General features: G+C 34.7%; 1 pseudogene; it reads left to right on the top strand.

The window, feature by feature from the left end:
• Positions 1-598: 598 nt before the first annotated feature.
• On the top strand, positions 599-10,143 carry LOC107844388 (annotated as a pseudogene).
• The last annotated feature ends 725 nt before the right edge of the window (positions 10,144-10,868 follow it).

Genomic DNA, 10,868 nt, shown 5'->3' with positions numbered 1-10,868 from the left:
TAAAGGCACACCGTGCAACCTAACCAACTCTCTGAGATAGAGTTTGGCATAGTCCTCGATTGAATAAAAGTTATAGACTGGCCAGAAATAAGCTGAATTGGTCATCCTATCTATGATAACCCAAATAGAATCATGCTGATGAAGAGTATGAGGCAAACCTATCATAAAGTCCATGTTCACTTCCTCCCATTTCCATATGGGTATATTGAACTTCTGCATGGACACACTAGGCTTCTGGTGCTCAATCTTAACTTCCAGGCATGTCGAGCACTTAGCTACAAACTCTACAATATCCCTCTTTATCCCACTCCACCAATAGATCTCCCGCAAATTGTGGTACATCTTAGTGGCCCCTGGATGAATAGAGTAACGCGCACCATGCACCTCTGCAAAAATTTGTTACCTCAATTCATCTACACCAGTCGCACATAATCTACCCTGACAATATAAAACACTATCTCCCCCTTGGGAGAAAACCTCCACCTTTTGATCTCTGACTGATTCATGTAACTTAACTAGACTGGGATCTTTATCCTGCTTTTTCTTTACCTCAAAAACCAGAGATGATTCAGCACTACTCTGCACCCACACACTACCCTCTGCTGAGTCGACTAAAAGGACACCTAGTTGGGCAAGCTGATGAACTTCCTAAGCTAACTTCTTCTTACCATCCTCAACATGAGCAAAACTGCCCATAAACAATCTACTAAGAGCATCAGCCACTACATTAGCCTTGCCTGGATGATATAGAACACTCATGTCATAATGTTTCAATAACTCCAATCACCTTCTCTAACGTAGATTCAAATCTTTCTGAGAGAACACATATTGAAGGCTTTTGTAATCAGTGAACACATCTACATGCACCCCATATAAGTAATGCCTCCAAATCTTTAAGGCAAACACTACAACTGCTAACTCAATATCATGAGTAGGGTAATTCTTGTCATGGGGTTTAAGGTGTCTGGAGGCATAGGCTATGACCTTACCTATCTGCATGAGGACATAACCCAAGCTTACTCTAGATGTATCACAGTATATAATAAAACTATCTAAACCGTCTTGTAGATTTAAGACTGAGGCTGAGGTAAGTCGAGTCTTCAACTCCTAAAAACTCTTCTTGCTGGAATCTGACCATTGATACTTAACTTTCTTTAGAGTCAATTTGGACATGGGGGATGCAACAGAAGAAAATCCTTCAACAAACCGACAGTAATAGCCAGATAAACCCAAGAAACTTCTGATATCTGATGGAGAGATAGGTGTAAGCCAGTTTCTCACCACCTCGGTCTTTTAAGGATCAACTCTAATTCCATCACCAAAAATAACATGTCCAAGAAAAGCTACTGATCTTATCCACAATTCATACTTACTGAATTTAGCGAACAACTGATAGGCTCGAAGAGTATAAAGTACTATTTTGAGGTGGTCTACCTGATCATTACGGGAGTAAACAAGAATGTCATCGGTGAAGACTATGACAAACATGTCCAAGTACTACTTGAACACTCGGTTCATCAAGTCTATGAAGGCTAATGGGGTATTTGTAAGACCAAAAGACATGACTAGAATTTCGAAGTGACCATACCGAGTTTGGAAAGCTATTTTTGGAATGTCATATTCCTTGAACCTAAGCTGATGATAGCTTGAGGTCTATCTTGGAAAAGTAGCTAACACCCTGATGTTGATCAAACAAGTCATCGATTCTAGGAAGTGGATATTTATTCTTGATTGTGACCTTGTTCAACTGACAGTAGTCAATACATATCCTAAGAGAATCGTCTTTCTTACGCATGAATAGAACAGGTGCACCCCACAGGGAGATGCTAAGTCTAATGAATCCTTATCTAAGAGATCCTTCAACTGTTCTTGCAGTTCTTTAAGTTCAGCTGGAGCCATTTTGTATGGCAGAATAGATATAGACTGAGTATCTGGGAAAAGTTTATTCCAAAGTCGATTTCCCTTTCACGAGAAACTCTGAGAAAATCTTCAGGAAATACATTTGAGAATTCATTTACTACTTAAACAGATTCAAAAGATGAAGTTTCTGAGTTAGAGACATTGACTCGAAAAAGATGGTAAGTACACCCCTTCGATATTATCTTTCTGGCTCTAAGGTATGAGATCAACTAACCCCTAAGAACCATAGTACTACCCTTCTATTCAGGGACTGGTTTATTTAGGAACTTGAAATAAACTATTCTATTTCTACAGTTAACTAAGGTATAGCATTAGTGGAGCCAACCCATTCCAAGAATGACATTAAAATTCATTATCTGTAACTCCACGAGATCAACTAAGGTAAATTTTTGAGATATTATGAGCGAACAGTTCTTGTTTACCTGTCTGGCTACAATGGAAATACCTATTGGGGTAGACACTAAAAAGGGCTCTACTAGCATTTTGGGACTGACTCCAAAGTTGACAACTACATATGGAGTTACAAAAGAAAAAGAAGCTCTAAGGTCTAGTAAAACATAAATATGTAAGTGAAAGACCTACAACGTACTAGTAACTAAGTTAGGAGAATTTTCTTGCTCTTGGCGGGGCTGAAGAGCATATAATCTATTTAGACACTGACCACTGGTAGCACTGGAAGTGGCACCCTGTTAAGTCGGGCGACCAGATGGAACTGACAACTGATGGGACTGGCCCTGTTGGTGCATATCCCTACCCTTCTAAGAAACTACCCGACACTCCCAAATCCAATAGCCTGGCTTACCTCACCTGAAGCACACATCACTACCCGCTCTACACTCACCCTGATGGTGTCTGTCATACTTCTGACATAAAGGATTGGTACGAGCACTGCCAACACTGACCTACGACTTATAGCCTGGTGCCCTCTCCCTATTGTTATTTCTGAATTTAGGTACTGGAGCACTGGCTGAAGAGGGTACTGGGGCTGAAGACCTCTGATGAAATTGAGAATGGTTACCACCTTCTGACTTTGGCTGATTGAAATTTAAACTACACCTCCTAGCTCTCTTGTTTTCTCTCTCCCTCTCCTTAATATTTTTCTCCTTAATATATTGAGCATGGACCATTAGCCTAGACAAGTCCATCTAACTAATCAGCATTGTAGTCCTATAATCCTTGACCATACTATCAGATACGCAAGACACAATCTTACTCATCTTAGACCTATTATCAGCTACCATAGGAGAAGCATACTTAGCTAACTGAGTAAACTTGTGGGAATACTCCCTCACACTCATGCTGTCTTGCCTCAAATTAATGAACTCTAACACTTTGACCTCTCTCAACCTCAACGGGAAAAACCTGCCTAAGAAAGCTGTGGCAAACTCTTTCCATTCTATTGACTGTGCATCTATACCCCTATCAACCTTCCACTCCTTAAACCACGTATGGGATACATCCTGAAATTGATATATAGATAATTCAGCTCTTTAACTAGATGTCACCCCTATAGCATCCGTTACCTTTTGAACCATATCTAAGAATTCCTGTGGATCCTATTCAGACTTGGATCTCGTGAAAGAAGGAGGATTCATCCAGGTAAAATTTTGAATTTTGGTTGTAGAAGTATTGGCCGAAACAATAGCTGGCCATTCATTTTATGCTGCTACTGAATTGGCTAGAGTAGTGAACGCAACTCTGAATTCTGCGTGAGAGACATACTCATCCAGAGGATCTGCCAGGACAAGTTGAGGGGCAGGTTGGGTTCCTATTCTTCTTTTGTTCTTATTGGGAGGCATGTTCTATAAATGGAAGGAAGAAGTGGATTAGACAAAGAGTTTAACTTGAGCTCATGCTCACTCGCACGACATGAATACTGAAAGAAAGAAAACTTTTTCCAAAATGCCTTGTATCCTCTCATTCATAAGTATGGCGCGCTACACACCCATGCACAAGACTTTACTCGATGCAGCTTTCAGAATTTCTAGGACACTTTAAAACCTTAGTCTTTGATACTAAGTTTATAACGACCCGATACTACCCCTAGTCATTACACAGTGCTTAAGATCCCGATGGACCACAAGATAACCCATGACCTAGTACCCGCTACCATTACTGAATAATATAATCATGAATGTGGAAGAATAATTGAAATGTCATAAGGTTTTGATAACAAAATGACTACTAAATTATGAATCTTACATAATACTGAAGTCTAAATAATTTGAATAGCTAGTAGTAGTGTCTGCTAAGCCTCTAAAGAGAATACTGTGAGTTGATGAGATAGACCCCAACTAAATCTACAAACTACTTAGATAAAGATATGAGGTAATATTATATGTCCTCAGATGATGAGGACTCACCACTGCTACTAGACTGCTGATGATCTGAGGGACTAATTTTGATTCGGGAACTGAGCATCAACACCTATGATATGATACATCATAGCGTAAAAGAATGGTATGCAATTAGTACTTTGAATGTACTAGTATGCTAAATGAGGTAGGTTGAAATGCATGCTTTCATGAATAAGAATAATAATAACTAACTGATTATATATGTTAAACATAGAGTACTGAGTAGAGAACATAAAATCTATAGGTACTAAAAATATGGATAAAATTCTAAATATCGAGTATGCATGACAATCTGTAATTACTAAAGATACGTGAAAATCTATGGATACTGGGGATGCATGACCAAGCATATAACATGGACTGAGTAAAATCTGTAAACTAAAATACTGACAAAATACTAATGTTTGTATGCTTTGGCCTAACAACTCTAAGACTGTATAAGTAGACTGAGACTATAACTGAGACTATATCTGAGACCATGGGAGGTATCATCTAACCTACATTCCCCAATTTGAGCTAATCGGGGTCCAACCTGTAAACCCAGTTGGAAGGGTGTTAATATCGTGCCACGGGTACTAATACTGGCTGTGTGGATCCACTAAACTGACATAATGTCCAAAATATTAAGGTGTCAGGTTTGAACTTACTGGTGACCCTTGCGAGATAGTCAAGACTAATTTGATGGGTGGCTTCTCATATCCTACGCTGGCTACTTATTTTTGGAGTATAGGGACTACTACTAACGTCTCTGCCTATGTGACGGGGAAGTCGCCATCCCTGCACTCGCTCGGTGCTAAATCTTGCTCCCAACTAAAAGACATTAAGATACTAGACTGTTCTGAGTTTAATGATTGATATCTGACTATTCTGATAATGCTCATAATATACTCTGAAGTCTATTCTATAATGTACTAAGACTAGATTAAATAAACAACTATGGTTTTTGGGTATTCAATACCCCTATGACACAAACAATAATAGTAAAATGACACTAAAGCTTGAAGGAAAAAACATGAAGGCATTTATTTACATCAATCACTCTTGTAGGCATTTTATCAAACACTTGTAGTTCATAGATTAAAATATTCATTGGAATGTCATAACACATATAGAAATAGCATGAATCCGACATAATAGAGTTAAATCGAGGTCTTGTTCAATAAATAACAATATTAAAAGTATGGAGGATTAAATAATAACAATAATTTCAGGGTAACATTGTATAGATTCATGGGTGAAATCACAATTTAAAACATAATAACTTGAAAAGATCACAACTTTATATTTTAAAAGGGTTGCTCGGACTCCATGGATGAAAGAGATCTATGAATAAACATCTAACATACCTTAATTGATGGATTTCCTAAAGTTCTTGGTGAATTCTTGAGGATTGACCTTGAATTTAAGAGCTAGGGTTCTTGATTAGGAGAGAATGCCTTTCGATTTGAGGGAAATTAATTAAAGAATGATTTTAAAGACGTTTTTAGGGCTTAAATATCACACCTGAGCGGACTAAAATAATGTGAAAAGGACTATTTTATCCCTAAACAAAATATTAATTTTTTGTTGAATTTTTCTGAAATGGGCACCTGGCGCGACGTGGCGCTATCGCGCCGTGTCAGTGGAAAATGATAGCTGGGAACTGAGGGCTTGGCACAACGCGAAGGAATCACGGTGCCCTTTTTATTCTGAAATTCACCCTTGGCGCGATGCACCATTATAGCGACAGGACACTAAAAAAGGACAATTGGGATTTTTTCTGATGGGGTGATGCGGTGGTTTCGCGGAGCTTCACTAGAAATTGACAACAGGAAATTGGCCTCCTCCGTGATGTGACATGATCATAGAGTCACACTAAAAATTGACAATTGTCATTTGGGCTACCTTTGCAATGAGCTAAGGGTTAAAATGGCGGTGCTCAATGACCGAAACTTTAAATTGCCATAACTTCTTACCAGTTATCAGATTTAGGCAAATTTTATATCATTTGAAAGATAATTCAATTTCCTATGCAATAGCAGGCTCTAAACTGGAAAATAATGAGTGTTTCAAAAATTTTATATATGAATACTCATGTATTGGGAATTAAGTTAGTAAGGAAATACAGGCTATTACAAAGTTGAACCCAACAGTAAAGACCACGTACAATACAAAAAATATTAATAATGAGTGGACTATTAAAATTCTTTTCCATAAGATGTCTGATTCATGCATTAAAAATGGGATTTATGGTATTTAATTACAAAAAATACAAGTTTGCCATGTTTAAGAGTAGATAAAAAATAATGAAGATGGGGTCAGTTTGATTTTTGAGGTGATAGATTTAATTAAAAAAAATCGTTAATAGTTACGCTGTAGCTCAGAGAAAAACAAAGAGGAAAATCACTTTGTATGATTTATTTGCCATGTCAATATTAACAAGTCCTTTTTGTTATAAGACTGACGACCCAATTCGCAACAATTAATTATCAATTACTAAGTTTGAACATTTTGTGCATGTATTGATTCAACATGCCTTAAAATGAAAATTGCCACTCTTAGAAATTGTCTCAGTGTGGCTCATTCTTGTGAGAGTTGCTAAACGTGGAACCGTTATCGTGTTACTATTGTCAATACTCAACAATATTATTTTTTATCAATAAATTCTGCCTCATTTTACTGTCACCATAAATCAGAAACACAGCAACGAAGTGTAGAACTTCATAGACTTAACATACTAGTAATTAAAAAAATGGACTTCAAGTAGATTTCTATGATGATGTTTGTCCCTAAGCTTTACCAACCATTAAACAGATTGTGGAGGATGCAGTCCGGCAGAAGAGGCAAATGGGTGCCTCTTTGCTACGATTATATTTTCATGATTGTTTTGTTAATGTGAGATTCTTTTTCTACCACTTAATGTTTTTCCATCTCATTCTAATTTCTATTCTTGTGAAAGTATTTGAATATTAAACCCAAACTTTTGGAGATTCTAGGAAATAAAATAACCTCAATATTTCTGTCATGTCGTTGCTAATTACTGTATTTCTTATAATTGCAGGGATGTGATGCTTTGATTCTTCTTGATCAAACATCTACTATTTATAGTGAAAAGACTGCTCGTGCTACTAATAATTATGTTAGAGGATTTGAAGTGATTAATAAAATCAAGTCACAGGTTGATAAAGTTTATGGATGTCCAGTTGTATCTTTTGCTATTGGAACATTGTTGTATTTATTCATTGGATCAGGTCGATTCACCTATTTTATATCACTATATATTTGTTTGCTACAATACATAGATTGGGTCAGTCTTAGTCTCAACAGCCCCAACATGTTGATTTTGGCCCAAATTTAGAAAGTTCTTATATAGTATTTTATTCCTTTTGTATACCTTAGGTAAATTTTAGTATAGATCTCTAGTATTTTATACCTTATTTAGGAGTGCATCTTACCTTATTTAGAAGTATATCTCTTTGTTATTTGTACCTTAATTAGACTTTTACCTTAATTAGAATTTTGAAGTCGATTTAGAGTTACTTTAGTTTAGGTTAATTTCATTCATTTACTAGTATAAATAAGATATTGTACATCAATTGTATTCATTTAACAATTTAATAATTCAAATGCATTCATTTTTCTTATTGAATCAATCAAAATTCAATGTTCATTCAATAAAATTATTCAAATTCAATTCATTCATTCAAATTATTTTTCAATTTCTAACATGATATCATAACAAGTTTTATTTCTATCTTGAGTCAATTTATTGTATTTTCTTCAATATGAAGAAATACTTTTTGACTTTCTGATTCATTATGTTTTGAACATGTCTACTAACATGGTCCATTCATGGCGACTGCATTCATCACCTCTCTCTTATTATTATCATCATCAATATCGTGTTAGTATTTAAGATGACATAAATCTAATATCAATTCATTCATCTTGGTAGTATTACAATGTATGGAATAAGTCTACTGACTTAATCCTTCATCGAGACTGTACTCGGCAACCCTATCAGTTATCAAAATCATCAATCATCATCAATCCTTTCTCCTTTCAAATTTTTTAATTTGGGGTTTCATTCATTGTGGTTGTATTTTCTGCTTTTATAATCCCATATTTTATAAATTTTGAACTTCTCTTTGTTGGACTGTGCTTTGAATCATTATTTTTTGGAAATTTGAAGATTGTTAAGGGTTTTGGTAAAAACCCTAATCCTTTTTATCTTCACTCACCAATTCAATCCCAAAAGAACATAATTCCTCTTTCTCTTTCAACTGTTCTTCAAAATATCTAAAAAAAATTGAATTCTTGGCGGAATTTTTTTTTAAAAAGTAATCAAAATCATCAATCACCATTACCACCAATATAAAAATAAATCAATAGCAATCAATATTTTTATTTTGGTTAAAAAGTTCTTATTTTGGTGTCACTCTCAAATCAGCCTTATTTTTACCTTTATTTGATTACGTCAACAACACAATCCTTTAATTTTTATATCCATTGTGGTAAAAATAATCAAGATCTTTAATATCAAGAATTACTCATCCTGACACCAGTCTTCATTTTTTTTAATCAATCCACATCAGTAAACTAATTGATGTTATCATTAAACCAACTGCTTCACTCATACCATATGTATGGTTGATGTTACATTTTATTTTTTTTATTTTTTTTAGTTTGGTCATATTCTCTATTGATGGCAGTATTCCTGCTTCTGTTACATTCACTTGCTCAATCGTCTTCTCACATATCCTCTTAATCATAATATATTACGCAAGTTGGGTGTTCTTTCGTACCCTTCAACTTGAGGGGGATATTGGAATATTGTTGTATCTAATCATTAGAACGGCACCTATTTTATCTCACTGTACATTCGTCTGCTACAATACATAGCTTGGGTCAGCCTTGGTTTCAGCCTCAACATGTTGATTTCGGCCCCAATTTAAATTTTTTTTATATAGTATTTTATTCCTTTTGTACACCCTAGGTAAATATTTATTATAAATCTCTAATATCTTGTACCTTATTTAGGAGTGTATCTCTTTATTATTTTATACTTTAATTAGACTTCTACCTTATTTAGAATTTTGAAGTCAGTTTAGTGTTACCTTTAGTTTATGTTAATTTAATTCATTTACTTAGATAAATAGTACATTGTATATCAGTTGTATTCATTTAATAATTCAGTAATTCAAATACATTCAATTTTATTATTGAATCAGTCAAAATCCAATATTCATTCAATACAATTATTTAAATTCAATTCATTCATTCAAATTATTTTTCAATTTTCAACATGTGTGGATATCTTGGCAGTTGCAGATCGTAACTCAGTAGTTGTTGTAGGTTGTAGTACATCCTTCTATCCTATAAATTATTATGTTTCTAATTTTATGAGCATTTTAGTATATAAAGAATATGAATTTTTGTTACATGAACAGTTGCATGGACCAACATGGGAAGTGGAAATAGGAAGAAGGGATTCCACTACAACAATTAGAACCACCGCAAAAAATGATATTCCAACTCTGTTTATGGACATACCTGCCCTTATTCACAACATCAAGAAGCAAGGGCTTTTGCACTCTGATCCTACAACTGCTCTTTTTGACTTGATTCTAACCTTGATTCCCTTGATCCTACAACTGCTCTTTTTGACTCAAAATATTTTAGCAATTTGGTATCCAAGAAAGGGCTTTTGCACTCTGATCAAGCATTGTTTAGTGGAGGAAAGACGGATGATCTTGTTAAAACCTATAGTACAAACCTAGGGATTTTCTCAAAAGATTTTGCCGAGTCTATGATTAAGATAGGCAATATCAATCCATTGACCGGGAATGAAGGTCAAATTCGTGTCAATTACAGGAAGGTGGACTAAGAACATGATGATGAAGCTGATGAAATCCATGTAATTCAAGAATTCGATTATTTTTCAATTGTAATTGTAAATTACATTATTTTTCAATTGTAATTGTATTTTTTGTTCATTTAGAACCTTTGTTAAGTTAATTACGTGGTAATTTATATTCCAAGAAATTGGATCATGTTGTTATCATTTTGGCATGTCAATAAAGACATTTTTTAGAATTAATGAGTGAATTTTCGTTCCCAAAAATGTAATTTGATTATCATTCGTGTTGTTTGATAAATATAAACTAAAAAATTAATATATATGGATGGTAAGTGTTTTATTTTAAATTATTGAAAGTGTATTTTAAACAAAATTTGTTATAAAAAGCTATTTAATGCAACTAATTAACCCTTCTATTTAATATGTGGTAGACTACATGACCTATTAAATTTGCTTATAGTTACTTAAGAGTTGCCAAGGACTGCAATTAGTTGTCTAAAATGTTTTAATGAAGTAGTTATAGTATAAATAAAGGAGACAATTATTTTCACGTAGAAAACACCCGACTCAAAAAGGTGTAAAAAACCATGGCCTGCACCTTTACAAAATTTCCCCTAAACTTCACTAATCAACAACAACAAATTACAAGACTTATGTAGCCTATGAATTATAAACTCTAACTCATGTTTAATACTCAAATGACAAGCCTCCCAAGGTATGCGACCCAAGTTTTCGAGTTTTCTAACTTGAAG

The sequence above is a fragment of the Capsicum annuum genome, chromosome 10 (genome assembly GCF_002878395.1).
Source record: "Capsicum annuum cultivar UCD-10X-F1 chromosome 10, UCD10Xv1.1, whole genome shotgun sequence".
NCBI classification, from domain to species: domain Eukaryota; kingdom Viridiplantae; phylum Streptophyta; class Magnoliopsida; order Solanales; family Solanaceae; genus Capsicum; species Capsicum annuum.
The sequence above is the reverse complement of the archived record's forward strand: the minus strand, read 5'-3'. Positions and strand labels throughout refer to the sequence as shown.